A 12,537-nucleotide genomic window follows, 5' to 3' on the forward strand; every position below is an offset into this window, starting at 1 on the left:
CATTATATGATTCAGGGAGTGACTGTAGAACCCAGCCTATAGCCAATCATCAGGGAATGACGCACCTAACATAGTCAACCTATCGATGTGTGATTTCATTCCTAGAACATGGGCACACACGGGTTTACCATCTTCATGTTTCATTTCCAATAGGGCTTTAGTGACATTGAACCTTTTAATTCTTCGATTTTGTGGGTTAGGGAGAATAATTGGAGGAGGAGGAGGAAGTGAAGCATGATCTCTTGTTCCTCGATCGTATCGTGGAATATCATCTTCGTGTGGAATGCTTGTTCCACGGGATTTAGGAAGACCATAGTTGTCGAATTTTGACATCTACAAAACGGGAGAAAAATAAATTCAAGTTAGTTGATTGATTGAGTCCTTAATAAATCACCCAAATGAGATATTAAGGCTAGGACCCAACACAATATTCCACAACTCGGGAGAGGGATTCCGTAACCCTAATTGCAGAATATTTGAAGGTAAGCGAATGACGATTCACTAATTTTCCACCATAAAAAACGAAAAAGAAAATTTAAGTTTTAAATCTATGAAAACTCCTAGAACCTTTGAGATTCATTGAACTTTTCAATGGCATGTTTAAATCTCGATATGCCCCTCTAGTTTGTGACTGGGATGCCGAGGATCACAAAGCGGGTGTGAATAACCATGCAAATTTACATGGTGCCCCCACATGTTACAGTCACCGATTCGATGTGCCGGTAAAGCACACACGCTCCACCGAAGTATGACAAACATTGAGTCACCCTTTGCTACCTTTGCTTAGAACCATTTAGTGTGCCGGTAAGCCACACACGCTCCACTAACGTCTTCTCAAGGGCAGAAAGTGTAATTTCTTGGAATTGCATCAATTCACTTTTTCCTAAGTAACTAAGATTAGGAATTTGTAAAACATTTCGTTACTTTTGTACTTCATTATACTTACAATGGAAGGTTTGTGTCCTATCCTACCCGTTTGGCTAACGACCCTCCACTAGTCAAGAGTGCGGTGGGTAAGAGTGGATACCCATTCAATTGCCATTTTATAGGCAATTTCCATAAACACCCCTTGTAGACCAGCTTCGTGAATGAGGCCTACTAACGGTATGACTGACTTTTACTCATACATATATATAATGTTAGACTTTTAATGTTATATATAGTATAGGGTGTCTTTTACACTTTTAAAATACTAGGTGTTCTAATTGAATAATTATAGTTTTAATTTAATTAAATTGTACACCAAAACTATATGGATTTATTAAATCTCTTTTAATTATACACCTTAATTAATTAATAAAACCATAAGGGTGTGATTTGAACTTTTCAAAACTATACTAGGGTTTTAGTATTTAACATTCCTAAATTAAACCTTTTAATCAACTCTTAAATTCCAAAACTTGAGGGCAAGTTTTTGAAACTATTCAAAACATTAGGGTTTCAACTATTTAAATTTCAAAACAAAACTATTAAGTTCAAATTTAAACTATAAAACCTAAAGGGGAAAAATTGAAACTTTTCATAACACAAAGATCAAATAACAAATAATACAAATTAAACAATTAATTTCATCATTTATCTATATTTGACCTAATTCCAATTTCTTGCAAAATAAGTTACTCAATTAATACAAATAATCAAACTTTATGATATAAGGAAGCAATTATCTAATTAATTGGTAAATATCTTTTGTTTAATCAAGGATATATCCAAAATATGATTAAAATTCGAATTTTAATGATCCATAACAGTTAAGGTAAGTATCCAAGACAAAAACATCATGAAATCCCGAACATGCCTCTTTCTGACACTCGAACTCGCCGAGTACCACACTATACTCGCCGAGTTGAGGCCTACTCGCCGAGTACACTGTGGTACTCGCGGAGGTGATTAGGCAGGGAGGCCAAAATTCGATTTTTGCAACACATAAAGCATCAATACAATAGAAACCAATCTAGGCTCTGATACCACTGATGGATTTTGGCCAAAAGACATCCTATGTGCTCATGCAAACCCTAAAGCTTGGATCTAGGTTTCTCTATTGTACATGCTTTTAATCCAAGACTTAAAACCCTAGATCTAATCAATATAACATATGAATAAGGGTTTGGATCATACCTTGATTGTTATATAGTAATAACAATCTCAATTCCTTCTTGTATTGACTTTAGAAAGCTTAGAGTCACAAATGTCACTCCTCTAATGGTTCACAAACACCAAGAGCAAAAGGATGAAGAGGAGAAGAGAAGGAGGCTGCCCAAAACATGTGGAAACCCTAGAAGAAGTCTTGTCCACGTGTTTGGGGCATAAGGGTTCCTTAAATAGTGAGACTATTAGGGTTATCTAACAAGGAAACCCTAATTTGGATGCTTAAGCCCTAAGCAACCCATGGGCTCCTTCCTTAAAGGCCTTTGGACAATTTCTAATGGGTTTCCCCATAGAATTCGTCCACCCCTTTAATATGGAGTCCATGAGCTCAATATTCAACTATCATACAATTGACAGTTCTAGTCCCTTAAGTTTAATTGATCTCTTTTAGTCACAAACTTAATTCTTATTAATTCTTGACTAATATTAATTAAACAATATGATTTCTCCTTTAATATATTATTCTTATAATAAATCATATTTAATCCTTTCTCTCCATAATTCATCCTATCAAGTTGCTTTGGTGAAGGCAACCCAAAAGCACAATGCAACATCGGGTCAAGTACATACCAAAATAGTTATGGACTTAGACACTAATCCAACAATGCTAACTAGTATATTATATTTTTATGTTAAATGCATGCTAGTTGTAAGATATAGCTTGGAAACCATTTCATGTATAATTAGTGAAAACATAGATCCAAGGTATTTAGGGTTGTATGTGCAGCATAGGATGTTGTAGTATACCAAAACCCAACAATTCTATCATGCAAATTCCTAAAGATCCCTAGCCTAGTACAAGCATGCTGTTCTAACATATCACATAATCAAATAACTTGTATGGTATTTTGGGGTCTACTTACTGGCTCTGGCTGATCGTACCTCTGCATCCTCCTATACCCATTTTTGAAAACCATTTTAATTTCACTTTGAAAACTCTCCTTGATTTGAGACTGGATTCACACGAATGTTCCTCCAATTCACTCAAACCAAGGCTCTGATACCAACTTGCACTACTAGAAAAACAGCCTTTTACGACGCTCATTGCGCGTCGTAAAGGGCTCAGACGACGCGCAAATGCGTGTCAAGGAAGGCCCTGTCATAAAGAGAGACGACGCGCATTTACGACGCACGTTTATGACACGCAATGCGTATCAAGAAAGGCCCTGTCATAAAGGAAGACGACACGCATTTGCGTATCGTAACCTTACGACGCGCGTGTTAATGACACGCAATGCGTATCAAGAAAGCCCCTGTCAAGAAAGGCCATGTTATAAATGTAGATGACACACATTTTTGCGTATCATAATTTTAACTGTTTAAAAAAAATTATTTATAGATTTATTAATTTTCAAATTAAATTTCCATTTCATGTCTCATAATAGAAAATAAAATACCATATACAAAAAATATAATACATTGCACAAAAGTTGATGTCATACAAATAATCATTCCAATAGTACGCAAATGGATAAATCTCAAAGGGATCAAAAATATGTTTGTCTTCTAATAGAACTTATACACAAGAAAGTAATGAATTTGTTATTGAACTTATACACAAGAAGAAGGTGTTTGAATTCAGAAAATGTCACAGCAACTGAATTGGCCCCGGAAGCTTGTGATTTGACTGCAACTGAGATAAGGATACCATGTTTACTCTTCTTAAGCTTACTAAACAAACTTTACAATAAGATAATATAAAACTGAATTATTATTAAGATTAAGCCATAGATGCACTCAAGCTATACAATAAGATAATTGGGTAGATTTTTCGAAGTACAATGTTCTAATAAGAAAATATGAAATTAGGATGTTATAAACTTGTAATAAATAAATAAATCAATGAAAGTGCATTGTTACTTTATGAATCTAACCCTAAAAAAAGCTATAGAACTGAGGAGGCGAATATTACCACAACTTTATTTTGCAGCATGAATGTCCCCGTTATGATGGATACCTATTAATGACAAGAAACCAAATTATCAAGATAAAAATAATTATAACATTTCTTGCATTTTGCAGAAATATGTGCAAATACTATCTTATATTAAGTAATAAACTAATAGTAGCATGCAATTAATGAAGTAGACAGATTTAGTCCCTGAAAAACTTACATATAAAACATTTTTAATAATGGATGCACAATTTAAAGTCAACGAGAGAGCAAATCCAGTCAACATGGCTATGAATGGATAACTTGTGAGTAGTGGTATAGACACAACCTACACAAAACATATTCAAGACCTCACTTATCAAACAAAATCCCATTTTTCAAGATTCATATATAAAACTTTTTTTCTCTCATGCAAAATCAATAATTACATAAAAAATGAATAATTAAATTAAACAAATGGTAAAAGAAAAACTAAATTAAAGAAAAATTGCTTACTCCTGCAAACGAGCTACTACTATGAGGCCAAATATCCTCTCCATAATTGGATACATTGTGAACTGGAAGTGTAAATCATATTCATACCTGTTTATAACCAGGGAGCACCTATGAAAAATCATTATGTAGCTCCTCGCTTCTAATTTCCTGCAAGTGTAAATCAAGATAATAAGCTAAATAGTAAATATGCATCAAGCCAAGGGCAAAAGGTGCAATTTTTAATACGTGACTTAGGAGCTTTGGTATGTCTATTGTTGGAAATGTGATCTCATGCATAGGCCTGCACTATCCCAGTTTAAAAGGTACATTTAGTTAGACGATTGTGTACAAAAGCTAATAACTGTCTTGATGTCTAGTGGCTTGGGATTAAAGGTAATAATGTCAAAAAATAAAGCATCCAAATTTATAATCCTCAGTGAACAAAAAGTAATAATAATGTCAAAAAATAAAAAAGGGTAACCAACTAACCTGGTTTTTTTTTCTAGCAGAGGATGTAATCATCTGAGAGGCTTTGTTGTCTTGGTTGTTGACATCTTCAGGCACCTTCTTTTGAGTTTTTGAAACTTTTGGACTAGCAAGTGCTTTAGAAGAATTTCTTCCCATTGCTACTTTCTTGGCTTGCATCTCAAACTTGGGAAAGAACCAAATTCAGATGCTTAACAACTTCAATTTTTTGGTAGATATATTTATAAGTTGTGATCTTCCACAGATTGTTTGACTGGCATAAAGTTGCCTAATAGATTGGGAAATTTTATTTTAAGTTTGAACAACAACATGAATAATAATAATAAAGAATAGAGATTGAAATGTAAAGAAACATATGGGCGGGGGTGTGATGCTTGCCTGGATTGTATTGTGCGCAAGGTATCTTTGGTTACTTCCTTTAAAGCTGACATCAACCCGTTCCCAACTTATTTGACTCAATCCCTTAATCATCATTTCTGCATTTTTAATTGATGGTATTAGAATTCATATAACTCAGCAGTTGAATAATGAATTAGTTGCTACCTTCCATGCTGGCAGTGGCAGTGGCAGTGGATGTCTTAGTCTTGTGGGTTTTGGGCTGTGGGTCCAGAGAGGTTTCTTATTTTGTGATATTTTCTGCATCTTCCTTGAGAATATGGGGATATCTACCACTTCTCACAAGATTTTTAATCTATAAAAATACTGAGATAAATTAATTACACTATACCCAGTAGTATTATTTTATTTTATTTTTTTACCTTAGGCAGCTGAATCTGATGACGGATTGATGATGTGCTCCATCCCACAAGATCTATTTCAAGTGCTTGAGTTAAGGAAAAAAACATCCAAAACTTAATGGTAGATTTTTTTAGTAAAAAATATTAGGATACGGTCTGAATGGACATTTGCATAAACAACAAGGCGTTTGAACGACTGCAATGCGGATCTACAAAATCAACCACAAAATTCATGCAAACAGATCTCCAAATTCTCCTTCTTTTCTACTGTGTTTAGCTGGAAAAAAAAGGGGGGGATGTTAATGAAAGACTTACATGAACTTTAGGTGTTCTGAATCATTGGCCATCTGAACCAAGAGAGGGGTCTGTCTCTATCTATTAGCCTTGTCTTTTAAATACAGATGTCTTCTTGTTCTTCTAACCACCACTGAACTGTGGTACCCTACTTTCTCAAGGCCTCTGACTCCACAGAACATTCAGACCTGAAACCACCAACACTTCCATCAACTATTTCCAAATAATTAAATCACAATTTACAAACCTGTCTGTGTCCTCTTGAGCCAAGGTGTGGAGTCGAAACTGTAATAAAGTTAATAGCCTCAACTCCAACAATTTTTCCAGATCTGTCTTGGTATGTTTGATTCTGTACGTAGAGCTTAGCAATAGCATATCTTGATATCAGGCCACCAAGTGAGTGACCTATAAATGATATCTTTTCAACTTTAGGATTGCGTTCTATCACAGATATCACCTGCAACCAAAACCACCACTTTTACTTCAAACTACAATGCTGTGTCATAGTAAAATGAATATTTCTAGGTCTTGGATTTAACCCTAAAAATGATTAAGGAGGAGGATACTCACCTCATCTGCTAATCTGCTTCCCATCACATCAATTCCATCAAGTGTTACTAGTGCAGAGTTACGTCTAGTGCCTGTAGAGCATATCGATACACAAGATATAGTATGGAAAATAAAAATGATAATACCAATAATACAACCAAAGTTCAACAACACTTTTAACCAACACTAATTCTTTTTCTCATCTTCCAGTAATAACATCAAGTTCATAAACATTTGGTATGCACAAATGAGAAGTATCTTCTGAAAAAAGGAGAGGAGTGCTATAGAAATGATTACAGTGAATAAGATCATTGGGATACTTATTTAACAACTTCTAATAAAAATTTTTGGTAGATATGTTTATAAGTTGTGATCTTCAATTTTTTGCATCTCAAACCCCAAGTCTCTACGAGAGTTCGCTGCACAGCATTCACCTGTTACGAAATCAAATTTTACCAAACCCATATAAGCAATAGATCGAACACCTTATCTGCACGACCCAAACAAACTACTAAAAAAGATGATCGAACTGAACACCTACCTCATGAGTACGAGAACCTGGGAATGCTATTGTCAAGGACTCGACAAGAGTTGGCGAATCTAAATAAACAGAGACTGCAACAGCGAGCCCGATCAAACAAGATGAAGCCTGAGGTGGTGTTGGTACTTTACACTTGCTATGGTAACCGTTGAAATTGGAAGAAGATAATCGGTACTTACAGGGAAAAGTTGAAGAGGTTGGTGTTTGAGGGGTTTTGGTGTAAATTGATGAAATGGGTGAAGAATTACTAAGATCGAGATTAGGTCGGCGTACACCATCCATGGTAGATACTCTAACTGGGGGATTTAGGGGGTTTGTAGATCGTAATCAAGATGAAGGGATTTATGGGGAATGAATGAGTAATGGTTGGATTTAGGGGGATTTATGGTAATCCCTAAAAATTGGACCCAAAAATCTCTATATCGGGTTTACAAATACACAAACCACGCTTTTTCCTTTTTGTTAGAACCAAGTGAAGGTCAGATGACGGCGATGATAGTGGTAACTGATACACAAGGAAAACCTTTTCAACCACCATGAAACAATTAAGACAAAGTTACAATGTTTTCGTTGCTTCAGCCTTCGGTGTGTGATTCGCGGCGACGACGTGATTAGGGAAAGAGGGAAACAACCATCGAAATAGAGAAACAAAAGGGGAGATTTGATTGTGAAGATGAAGAAAAGAAGGTAGAAAAGAAAGGCGGGTTTTCAAAATTTTAGGGTTTCGTTTCCCCCCGTTATCTTCTCAAGGCGAGTTTCCTTAAAATTATAAAGCGACACCTAGAGAAGACGCACGCTTAAGATAAAGCGCCCTCCATGTTTTTAATTTTTTTTTCTTGAAACACTAATTTAAGGGAACGCAAAAATGCGCGTCCACTATCCTTCAAATTTTGGAAGTCTGACAATATTTTTAAGGACGCCCAAAAATGCGTAACGTGAATCAGCGAGTGTCATTGTTTGCGCGTCATTAAAGGCTATTTTTCTTGTAGTGTTGTAACATCCAAAAATTTACAACCAATTTTAACTTTTCAAAAACAACCCATATTCATTAAGTTATAACAAAAAGGTTTTAGGTTCATTTATTATCAGAGTATCCTAGAAACCTAAACATAAAACTGAGGAGTGGTAAGATCACGCCTTCGCCTTGCCACAATCTCTTGAAGTACTTGAAACAATACACTGAAACTGTAAGCCCGAAAGCTTAGTGAGTTACCCCAAAATACCATCCACAATACCAAACACATATCATATCATATTATAAACAGAACAGTCATGCATATCGAATCTACAGTGTGACTGGTCCGCCTACACCGGGCCTTCAGTCCACCTGGTCCACTCTCTGAGTCACAGTATGACTGATCCGCCCGCACCGGGCCTTCAGTTTGTCTGGTCCACTCTCCGAGCCTCGGCACGTCTGGTCCACCCTCTTGGGGCCTTCAGCCTATCCGGACCGCTCGCTAGGCCTTCGGTCTAGCCGGTCCGCCCTGGCTATGTTGGCCTACAACACAACGCATGACCCACCTCAACCCAACCCTAGTCCAACAACCATGTGCACATAAACATATAATCATATAGCAGTTCACAACTAGTCATCCGATCTAGCAGATCACATAACATAGCAACATCCTAACCAGGATACCGACCTAACCGGTCACTAACATAACATCATCCTATATACCAGGATACCGACCTTAACCAGGTCCCTAACATATACCGTCCTAACAACCAGGATGCAGACATAGAAAACAATAACATAACAAACAACTACCCGAATTCCCATCCAAGTAAGGGCTGGCCTTGGTGCCTTAGAACATGTCGATATAGTGAGGATAACTCACCTGCAACTGCCGACTTGAAGAAATAAGATCACACTGCTCTGACCACAAGCACGAACTCCACCACTGAACATTACCAATTAACCAAATCCAATGAACACCAATAATTACCAAAATAGCCTTGGAAGTCAAACTGGTAAACCCTTCGTCCAAGTCAAAGTCCTCAGTCAAAGTCAACCTTCCTGGTTGACCCTACTCGCTGAGTCAACCCGTTGACTCGTCGATTTCCTATGCTCAGAAAGTCCCATGCCACGGCTCATCATGTCCAACAAGCTCTGAGTCCCTTCCTGCTCAACTCACCGAGTCATCCCTCGACTCACCAATTCACAGCTCAACCAGAAAAGGTTAGGGTTCCACGACCAGACTCGCCGAGTCCAAGAACAGGCTTAACGAGTCCAAGGAAATCTTCAACAGACTCGCCAAGTTGTTCTTCCAACTCGTCGAGTCCAAACGCGACATCTTTATTCAGATGATTTAAGGCCATTTCATTGCTTCCAGTACATAGATCTAGACTCCTAGGGAAAGATTCACACGTAAAGTGTCCAACTTTACGTGAATGCAAGGCTCAACAAGCTCCAACCAAGCGACAAGAAGGTTTTGGGACAAAGGCACTCTCAATCAAGCCCCATGGCTGATGCTTTAATCTTTCATAGCTCACTATTAACCTAGATCTAAAGTTGCAACTTCAGATCTAACCTCTAAACCCAAAATGGATTCCAATCAAGCTAAAATTCCCAAAACAACAACCAAGAATGGATCTAGAAGGAGAAAACTCAAGGTAAGGACTTGTTACCTCAGAAATGTGCCCAAGAAGGAGTAGATTCCGGATCTACAATGATCTCCCGATGCTCGCCTCTTGATCTTTTAACTTTCTCTTCTTAAATTCTTCTTCCAAGCTCAAACTTTAACAATGGAGGCTCACACACACTAATTAGGGTTTCTGGAACTCAAATGGGAAGTAAAGAGGCTGAGGGTGGCTATAATGTGCTTTATATAGGGCACAACTTCCAGGATTAGGGTTTTCTCCCTTCAGCACCAACTCGTTGAGTCCATCTGCCGACTCGGCGAGTTGGCCACTTAACCCGACAAAAATCCGCTTAGACTCGACGTGTAAGAGGACGTACTCGTCGAGTCCCTGAATTAATTTACACTTTACTCCCTGGAACTCTTGCTTCTGACTTGGGATGTTATACCATTGCTGCCAGGGTTTATCCAACATACAGTAAGTCCATAGCTGCCGATGTTATCTATTAGGCACAATAGTCAATGTTATCTATTAGGCACTAAGTCCATAACACATCGTTCACGATACCTACATGTTGCGAGCCTACTAGCGTTCCATTGGACTATCTAGAATAGTTTGTGGTCATCATCTATAATCTGCTAGATGAATTGATAATCATTAAAGTCAAGGCTTCTTATCATCTTTCACCTCTCATCATCTTTCACCTCTCATCATCTATGCCATCTTTCATCTCTCATCATTCATCTTATCTTTCATCAACCCATCTTTACCCAATATATTTATAGGTAAAAAAATGTATATACAGTTTAAATCCAATAAAACATGTATAAATCGTTCATCTAGCATAGATATGGGAACACAGATAATAAAAACATATAGCTTGTATTAATATTAAATACTACATATCTACGTGTAAGATGAAAGTAACTATGCACTCACTTGTTAAAGTGATGACTCGTAATTCGGGCAGCGTTTTTCTTCGATTAATTTTCTGTTCCTACGACGAAACCTAGTATCATTATTACTAGATTTTAGTCTAATATTTATTGTGACTGATTATTAGTCTAGATTCATCATTAACTTAAAGTCTACTTTCGTGATTTATCAAGTAAAGATCAGCCAGGAAGGACAGTTGGGAGGCAGGACCATTTCGTCATATAGCTTTTCTGAAATCCAACAACCAAGCCAACATGACCATTTTGGACACCTTTTCTGTAAGTATATCAACTAGTATAACTACTTTGAATCACTGATAAATATTGTTTGTAGGTTCATAATAACGAAAATGAATTTAAACATAAGTTATACTTAAATTAGGATAAGCATAACCTACTTACTGGGGAGTTTAGCGAGCAACAGGGATCTGCGCAGGTTGAACTTCTGAGCCTAAAGCTCTTCTTCTCGAAGCCTTATGGCAATTTGGGACTCACCTCTAACACCTAAGATGTGCCAGGGAAAAACCTTGAGGGATTGGGAGTGTTTGGGAGAGTAGTGGAGTGAAATGGTGTGGGAAAATGAGAAGAAACGAGCTCTATTTATAGGCTACAAGTTGCGCGTATGCGGGGCGTACTAAACACGTACGTTGGGTGTACCAGGCCTTACGTGGGGCGTACGCGACCACATGTCAGCATCACATGCGAAACTGTGGGGAGGAAGGTGGGGCTGAGATCTCGCAACGTTTTAGCTCTGGAACTTATCCCAAAAATTAATTGTCCTCTAAATTTTGTAACTTTTACATACGAGCTCCATTTTGGCGTTCTTTATATCCACGCGTAGGTGGCGATATGATCTACAGCTTTCGTTTAGATTTCATCAGCTAATTTTGACTTTATTTTTAAAGTTATATTTTAATAGGCTTACACAGTTAATGTCCGTTAAAAATTCATAACTTTGTCATCCGACGTCCGTTTTCATCTGTCTAAAATTCGATTTTCGGGTTGTGTCACACCCCAAAACCAAGAACAGCGGAAACGTTCCGGGGTGTTGGACGTCATGTGTAGTATCGTAACAGTGTAAGGTAGTAAACAAGCAACAACATCATGAATTGCATTAAAAGTAAAGTTTTAATACATGTGTGTTCTTTCATAATGTACAACAATAACATAAATAATCAAAATAAGATGAGTCTTGACTGTGCTCCGTCTTCTCAAGGCCTGGACATCGTACCTGTCTAACTAGTGACCTGACAATACAAGTTATTTTGAAAGCGAGTATCAGCCTAAAGCTGGTGAATTCATAAGTATTTAAGTGTCATTGACTTGTTTTGGAAACTGTTATGAATGTCTTTTAAATCTTTAAATGAAACAATTGATATAAGTTTGAAAACCCTAGGAAATCCCTTATTTCCTACTAGTATAAAATGTAGTCTTCTACCAACACCCGAATGTTTTACTATGAAAATGATAGTTTCTCCTTCTTGTGACTATTACAACCAGTAATTAGTCAAACTCATCGTTTATGTGAATGTGTCACAAAATAAAGTAAATAGGAAAAAGAATATGATAGTCTTCTACCAAGACTCGAAGTTCTGTTATGAAAATGATAGTTTTTCCTTCTTTTTTGACTATTACAAACAATACTTAGTCTAACTCATCGTTTATGTGAATGTATCACAAAATAAAGTAAATTAGGAAAAGAATATGATATAAGTGTTATCCTTTGGTACTAGGACTAACACTACAAAAGAATATGATAGTCTTCTACCAAGACTTGAACGTTCTATAAGTAAAATGATATTTTTTCCCTTCTATTGACTAGTACTAAAGTACTTAGTCTAACTCCTCGTTTATGTGAATGTATCACAAAATAAAGTAAATAGGAAAAACTACTAATGT

Source organism: Lactuca serriola, chromosome 8, assembly GCF_051521515.1.
Source record: "Lactuca serriola cultivar US96UC23 chromosome 8, Lser_US96UC23_V15, whole genome shotgun sequence".
Classification (NCBI taxonomy): domain Eukaryota; kingdom Viridiplantae; phylum Streptophyta; class Magnoliopsida; order Asterales; family Asteraceae; genus Lactuca; species Lactuca serriola.